This window comes from Megalobrama amblycephala, linkage group LG17 (assembly GCF_018812025.1).
Source record: "Megalobrama amblycephala isolate DHTTF-2021 linkage group LG17, ASM1881202v1, whole genome shotgun sequence".
Classification (NCBI taxonomy): domain Eukaryota; kingdom Metazoa; phylum Chordata; class Actinopteri; order Cypriniformes; family Xenocyprididae; genus Megalobrama; species Megalobrama amblycephala.
Genome location: NC_063060.1, coordinates 46,599,537 through 46,607,343, shown reverse-complemented (window position 1 = coordinate 46,607,343; position 7,807 = coordinate 46,599,537).

The window sequence follows — 7,807 nt, the reverse complement described above, 5'->3', positions numbered from 1 at the left end:
GAGACGCTCTTACGTCACAATCCATGCCCTGATATCTGCTCAGTGTGTAATATCTACATCTGCTTTACTGGTGCTTCACACATCACTGGCCACATGGAAAATCTCTGATTCTTCTGAATGCTTGTGCACAAGTCTGTCTGTTCCTTCATTTATATCTTATTTCATGATTATTCATTTGTTTTACACTTTTAGACTTTATTTTAAGGTGTCCTTGTCTGTACTGAGTAATGTACTTACTATAGGGTTATGGTTTGGTTTAGGGTCAGTTATTCATGCATGATTTATAGTTTTTATTATAATAAGTACATGTAACTGAGTGTCATGTCTTAATGCATAGTTTAGGTTTATTATGCATAGTTATTTGAGCATTTTATGCAACCTTGACTCAATAGTTCAGATTTGGCACAATATAGAAATGTTGAAGCTGGCCAGAGGAAAATGGCTCCCCCTGTTGGTTGATGGGTCATCCCAATCTTTATTTTTTTATTTCATCTCATCAGGCTGCTGAAAAAAAGTTTCTTATCCTTTCATATAATGTGCAATCTTACAAATAACAGTAATAATTAAAAAAATAATTGTCATATAGCTTACTACTCATTAGTACAGTTCAAAACTGTAATTAAAAAAAAATACCACTCTGCTACTAAAACATGTTTTGTACCTTTAACATTTACTGATAACTATGGAAGCCCGTTTCCGCCATAAAAAAAAAAAAGCCACTAAAAAAAAAAAAAAAAGCAAATGAATGACTTTTTATCTCAGAATTCTGACTTTTTATCACGCAATTGCAACTTTATATTGAATTCTGACTTTATTCGCAATTGCGACTTTATATCTCAGAATTCATCCGACAATCTTATATCGCAATTGCGACTTTATATTCAGAATCTCATCAGGACTTTATATTCTGCTGCAATTGCGACTTTATATCTCAGAATTCTGACTTTATAACTCGCAATTGCGACTTTATATCTCAGAATTCTGACTTTATATCACGCAATTGCGACTTTATATCTCAGAATTCTGACTTTATAACTCGCAATTGCGACTTACAATTCTGATAACAGTAATAATTAAATTCTGAAAATAATTATGTCCTATACTCGCAATTGCGACTTTATATTCTGACTTTATATCACGCAATTGCGACTTTATATCTCAGAATTCTGACTTTATAACTCACAATTGCGACTTTATATCTCAGAATTCTGACTTTATATCACGCAATTGCGACTTTATATCTCAGAATTCTGACTTTATAACTCGCAATTGCGACTTTATATCTCAGAATTCTGACTTTATAACTCGCAATTGCGACTTTATATTTCAGAATTCTGACTTTATAACTCGCAATTGCGACTTTAAATCTCAGAATTCTGACTTTATAACTCGCAATTGTGAGATATAAACACGCAATTGCGAGTTAAAAGTCAGAATTCTGAGATAAAAAGTCGCAATTAATCTTTTTTTTTTTTTTTTTTTTTAGTGGCGTTTTTTTTTTTTTTAGTGGCGGAAACGGGCTTCCATAGATAACCACCATAATAACCTGATGGTAAATGGATTTTCCACATGATGAATCAAAGTTAATCACAGGCAGCTTTTCCATAATCTGAGGAAAATACTGATATATAGAAGGTGCACAAAATAATACAAAACACCATCATGGTAACACACACAACACTAAAATAATGCTTTTAATAACATTTGATGTAACAAAAATCCCTAAGGTACATCACTGATAAGAAAAAAAAACATCAAATGTGAGCTGTCAGAGAGAATTTATATATAAATTATGTATAAGATGTATTTTTAAACCTAGATGCATTAAATGCATACTTTGTGAAATCATTTTAGACATGTCAAGTTGCGATGCTGAACAGAACCACATGGAGATGGTAAAAAAAAAACTAAACCAACCACCTTGACCTGACTGCACATTAGGGGTTGCACCGACTAATCGACTTTAACGCTCTGCCATGACACTTTAAGCATGACATTAGCTAGTCGCTGGTCATGGCCTGTGGAGGGTGCAACAGGATAAAAAAAATGTTGCAATTTTACAGTCTTCTACAGTTAAAATTACAATAATTTTTAGAGTATTCGGGGGCATTGTAATTATAGAATCCTTATCACTCTTCCTGCAATTCATTATTTGTTGTAATTTTTTTTTAAAAAGTATAAATTGTGCTGATCGAAAGCAACCAAAGCACAGTCCACTGAGCCCCACTAACACCAGGCCTAAATGGGGTTTTATGGCAGATTCACTATTCCCTGGTTTCACAGACGAGACTTAATCTAGTCCCAGACTAAAATGCATGTTTGAGCTGTTTTAACTGAAAGTATATCACTGAGCCATCGGATTTCATCAAAATATCTTAATTTGTGTTCTGAAGAGGAACAAAGGTCTTATGGGTGTAAAACTACATGAGGGTGAGTAATTAATGACAGAAATTTCATTTTTAGGTGAACTAACCCTTTAAGAGGGTAAATAGCAGGCAGGCGCTGCTAATTAAATGTCTTTGATTAACTTATCACCAGCAAGTGTCATCACCTCTATAAAAGCTGAAGTTCTGGCAGTTTGAGTGTCTGGAGCCTCCAGATGTGTGTTAACACAATGCCAAGGAGAAACGACATGAGATATGATCTTAGAGAAGCAAATGTTGCTTCCATCAAACTGGGAAGGGTTACAAGGCCATTTTAAGGTACCTTAACAGAGCTCCTGCATAAACAAATGCCTGTGAACCTCAATGAACTGAAGCATTGTTGAAAAGAAGAGCGGCCCAAAACAATGCTTATTATCTCAACAGTGTGAGACACTGATAAAGTCCTATAGAAAACAATTACTTCAAGTTATTGCTGCTAAAGATGGTACTACAAGCTATTAAATCATAGGGTGTACTTAGATTTTCACACATGGCTTCTCCATGTTGGCTTTATTTTTGTTAAATAAATAATGACATGGTGTGATATGTCATGTGCTGTTGTTCAGACCTGCTAAATACCAGGGACCAAGAGTTCTCCTAAACAGCAGTAAAAGTTCTCATGTAAGAGCTTCCTCTTAAAGGAATTTTCTGAGAGGCTAGCAATAGCGAGCTAGCTTTGAAAGCACATGATCCCTCCCTCCCACGCCTCTTTCAAAACACATGAACGCACACAGCAGGGAGCAAACAAAAGCGTCACAAGAGACAGTGTTAAACTGCCTCATGTCTCAAAACACATAACATTTTTATATGTTTTGCAACATAATGACAATTGACTTTTAACCTTGTAAATCCTTACATAAGAAATAATAGTCAGAAATATATATTTTTTAAAAATGGAACAGATTTATTAAACCTTTGTCTTTTAATGGCTTATATAGTTTTATATATTGAGAATATGGAGCTCAGACACCTTCATTTTATTTAGAGGCCTAAACTGAGCAAAATTATGCAATTTACTGCAGATGTTGATATTTATATGTCCAAAAAAACAAGATGAAATTCTGAATTCTGAATTTTTGAGGGCTGTCTCTCACCGGAGCAAGCATGTTTAAAATCAGGGCTGCGTTGTCGTCATGTCTAGGCACAGGTCCTTCATCTCATCTGGATACGGTGTGGATCTGCAGACTACAGCAAACCTCGGGATAAACAGAGAGACTAATATTAGTGTAGATGCCATTCTTCTTCTGATGTAACGAGTACATCAGGTGTTATGGGAAGTGTTCCCAGTTCCGGCTGACCTAAATTATGCAGCCTAACAAAAACCTGTTCCAAAGTTTAGGTGCTAAAAAGGAGAAGGATCTTATAATTGCCCTCCTCTATTTTAAAAAGGCATAGCTAACGATAAATCTAAGGGAGAGGCTTACCAACCACAATTAATATCTTTTGTGATAGAAGTGATAGTTCTACCATATTTGCAACCAGGAGTCGACTATGCAGCCTTGGCTAAATTAAAATTGATGTTCTAATCGGAATGGAAGAGCGGTGTTTTGTCGCACGAATATGCCGCCTCACGGTCACCTGATTGCCCTGCTGCACGGGCTCTACAGCCAGAACTGAACAATGTACAGAGTTCACTAAGCTAGTCGCATCCAAAAAAGTATCTAAAGCCCTTACATTCTTACTATGGATGCGTGTCTCTAATACTGAAATATTCTCCATCAGCCTGACTATCTCCCTGCATTTATCACATGTGTAAATATCACAGCTGACAGAGAAAGCTATACTACACAAGTGCCAGGCAGTGCAAATAACAGTAACAGGTGAAGATGACATGACTTACCATGTTTGATGACTGATCCAAATCACCACAGTCAGTTGATGGACTTGTAAAGATGCGAATGCGCACGAAAAAAAAAAAAAAAGACGGCAAGCATGTTATGGCAGGTTAACAGGTTAGTGAAATACTAGCACATTGTGCTAACAATAACAATTTAGATTTAAGCTAGCGGTGTCAGATTAATATGGTAGGCAATATTAGACCATATCTGATATATGGTGAAGAGTAAGTTATATTTAACAATATAAACAACAATAAATGATAGTGAATAGAGATTCAAAACAAAAAACTATACAGAGCTTGCAGAAGCAAACCACTCAGCAGTGAGGCAGACAGGAGGGGTTAATGCGTGATGCTTCTGTCTGCCTTGCTGCTGAATAGCTTGCATCTGTAGCTCCGTATAGCTTTGTTTGTTTGTTTTGTATCTATTTATTATCACTGCTGTTATCACATTATCACTGTTGTTGTCTAATTTATCATCACCATATATCTGACATTGTCTATTATTGTCTAATATCATCACGTTAATCTGATGTCGCTAGCTTTTCATCTTTTAATCTAAATCGTTATCATGAGTTAGCATTTCGCTAGCTTGTTAGCTTGTCATCCTTGCCCACAGTCCTTTTCTCTCGTGTGCTCCTTTTTTCTACGATTCCATCAAACAACTGTGGTAAGTCGGATCAGTCTACAAACACGGTGAGTTATGTCATCCTCTCCTTTTGTTGTTACTTGCACTGCCTGTCATATGCATAGTATAGCTCTCTATGTCAGCGGCGAGGGATTCACATGTCACAAAAAAACAAGGGAGATAGTCAGGCTGACAGAGAAAATCTCAGAATTAGAGACACGCATCCAAACTTTAATTGAGGATAGTAAGAATACAAGGGCTTTAGATACTGTTTTGGATGTGACTAGCTTAGTGAACTCAGTACATTGTTCCGTTGCGGCTGTAGAGGTTCTCCCCACTCAGTGACACACCCACTGAGAATCCTGTTGAAAGTGCCCTAGTTATTGGCGATTCTATTACACGGAATGTGAAAATAGAGACACCAGCCACCATAGTCACATGTTTGATGGGAGCCAGAGCACCTGACATCAAAGCAAATTTAAAAGTGCTGGCTAATGCTAATCGTAAATACTCAAAGATTATTATTCACATCGACACTAATGATGTTCGACTTCACCAGACAGAGATCACTAACATTAAAAAGGTGTGTAAACTCGCAAGAACAATGTCAGAAACTGTAATTTGCTCTGGCCCTCTTCCTGTTCGTCGAAGTGATGAGAGACTATCGTCACTCAATGGCTGGCTGTCTAAGTGGTGTCCGTAGAATAATATAAGGTTCATAGACAATTGAAAAAGTTTTTGAGGCAGACCTGACCTGTTGAAAAGAGATGGTATTCATCCGTCCCGGGATGGTGCTGCTCTTCTCTCTAGTAATATGGCACATAGTCTTAGAGCTGAAACATGACAAACTGGGGCCCAGGACAGGAAGCAGACAGACTGGCTAAACCAACAGTCTGCTAGCTGTCTAACATCAAAGAGGTCAGAAAATTCCCAACACATAGAAACTCTTACACCTATATATATCTTCAGTATTATTCAAAAGTCTTTCAAATATAATTCCTTCAAAGTGATGGTGCTTTATGTAACGTTATGTAATGTAAGTGACAAATCCCATTCGACATTTATGCTGGCAACTGTATACAGGCCACCAGGGCACCATACAGACTTCATCAAAATTTTGCTGATTTTCTATCAGAGTTAGTACTGGCTGCGGTTAAAGTCCTTATTGTTGGTGATTTTAATATCCATGTAAATAATGAAAAAGACGCATTGGGATTGGAATTTACAGTCATTCTAAACTCTACTGGAGTTAGACAACATGTGTCAGGACCCACTCATTGTCAGTCGTAATCATACCTTAGATCTAAAATTGTCACATAGAATCGATATTGATGTGGTTGAAATTCTGCAGCAGAGCAATGACATCTCATATCATTATCTAGTCTCTTTTATACTACATTTAGCCAAGGCTGCAAAACCGCCTCTCTGCCACAAATATGGTAGAACTATCACTTCTATCGCTAAAGACTGATTTATAAATAATCTTCCTGATCAGTTTTGCCTTAGCATACCAGACAGCTTAGAAGACCTTGATGTTGCAACAGAAACTACTGACTATGTCTTTTCCAGCACACTAGACTCAGTTGCTCCTTAAAGAAGATTAAGGAAATTAGTCCAACACCATGGTACAACGAGCATACTCAAGCCCTTAAGAGAGCAGCTAGAAAAATGGAGCGCAGCTGGAAGAAAACAAAACTAGAAGTTTTTCGCATTTCGTGGAGAGAGAGAATGATTGAGTACAGAAAGGCCTTAAAAACTGCTAGATCTGCTTTTTTTCCAAAACTTTTAGAAGAAAATAAACAAAGAATTTATTTGATACAGTGGCTAAATTAATGAGAAATAAAGCTTTAACTTCTGATGTTTCCAAACAGCAGAACAGTAATGACTTTATGAACTTCTTTACTTGCAAGATTGACGATATTAGAGAGAAAATTATAACCATGCAACCGTCTACTACAGTATCGTGTCAGACAGTGCATTGTAGTGTCCCTGAGGAAAAATTCAATTTATTCGCTGCTTTAGGATAGGAAGAATTGTTTAAATTTGTAAATCATCGAAATCAACAACATGTATGTTAGACCCTATACCGACTAAGCTATTGAAAGAGATGCTTCTAGAGGTCATAGATCCTCTTCTTAATATCATTAATTCATCTTTATCACTAGGATACATACTGAAAACTTTTAAGCTGGCTACTATCAAACCTCTTATTAAAAAACCACAACTCGATCATAGAAAATTAGTCATTTACAGGCCGACCTCAAATCTCACTTTTCTGTCAAAAATACTAGAAAAGGCAGTCTCATCACAACTATGTTCCTTTTTAGAAAGAAATGGTATCTGTGAGGATTTCCAGTCAGGACTTAGACCGTACCATAGTACTGAGACTGCTCTCAGTAGAGTTACTAATGATTTGCTCTTATCACCAGATTATGGTTGTATCTCTCTATTAGTGTTACTAGATCTCAGTGCTCCTTTTGACACTATAGACCACAATATTCTTTTGAATAGATTCAAAATTATGTTGGTATTAGTGGAATTGTATTGGCATGATTGAAATCATACTTATCTGTACAATATGGAGTACCGCAAGGCTCAGTACTAAGACCGTTGCTTTTCACTCTGTACATGCTACCCTTGGGAGATATCATTAGGAAGCATTATTCCAGTTTGCATAGATCTGTGGACATGACTAATTTTTCTGTATTATGCGGACCAGATAAGTAATTTGGCAATATCACTTTGTAAAAAGACCAAGTGTCTGTGCACATACACATTCAAACACGTAAATGAATGGCAAGAATGCCTTAAAGGTCTTCGGTTTTCAGTAGGAAAGGTGTCATTTAAGCGGCCCCTAAGTTAATAATTAACAATTTTTACAACCAAATTAATTCAATCAAAAACCTACTTTAGCTCAAT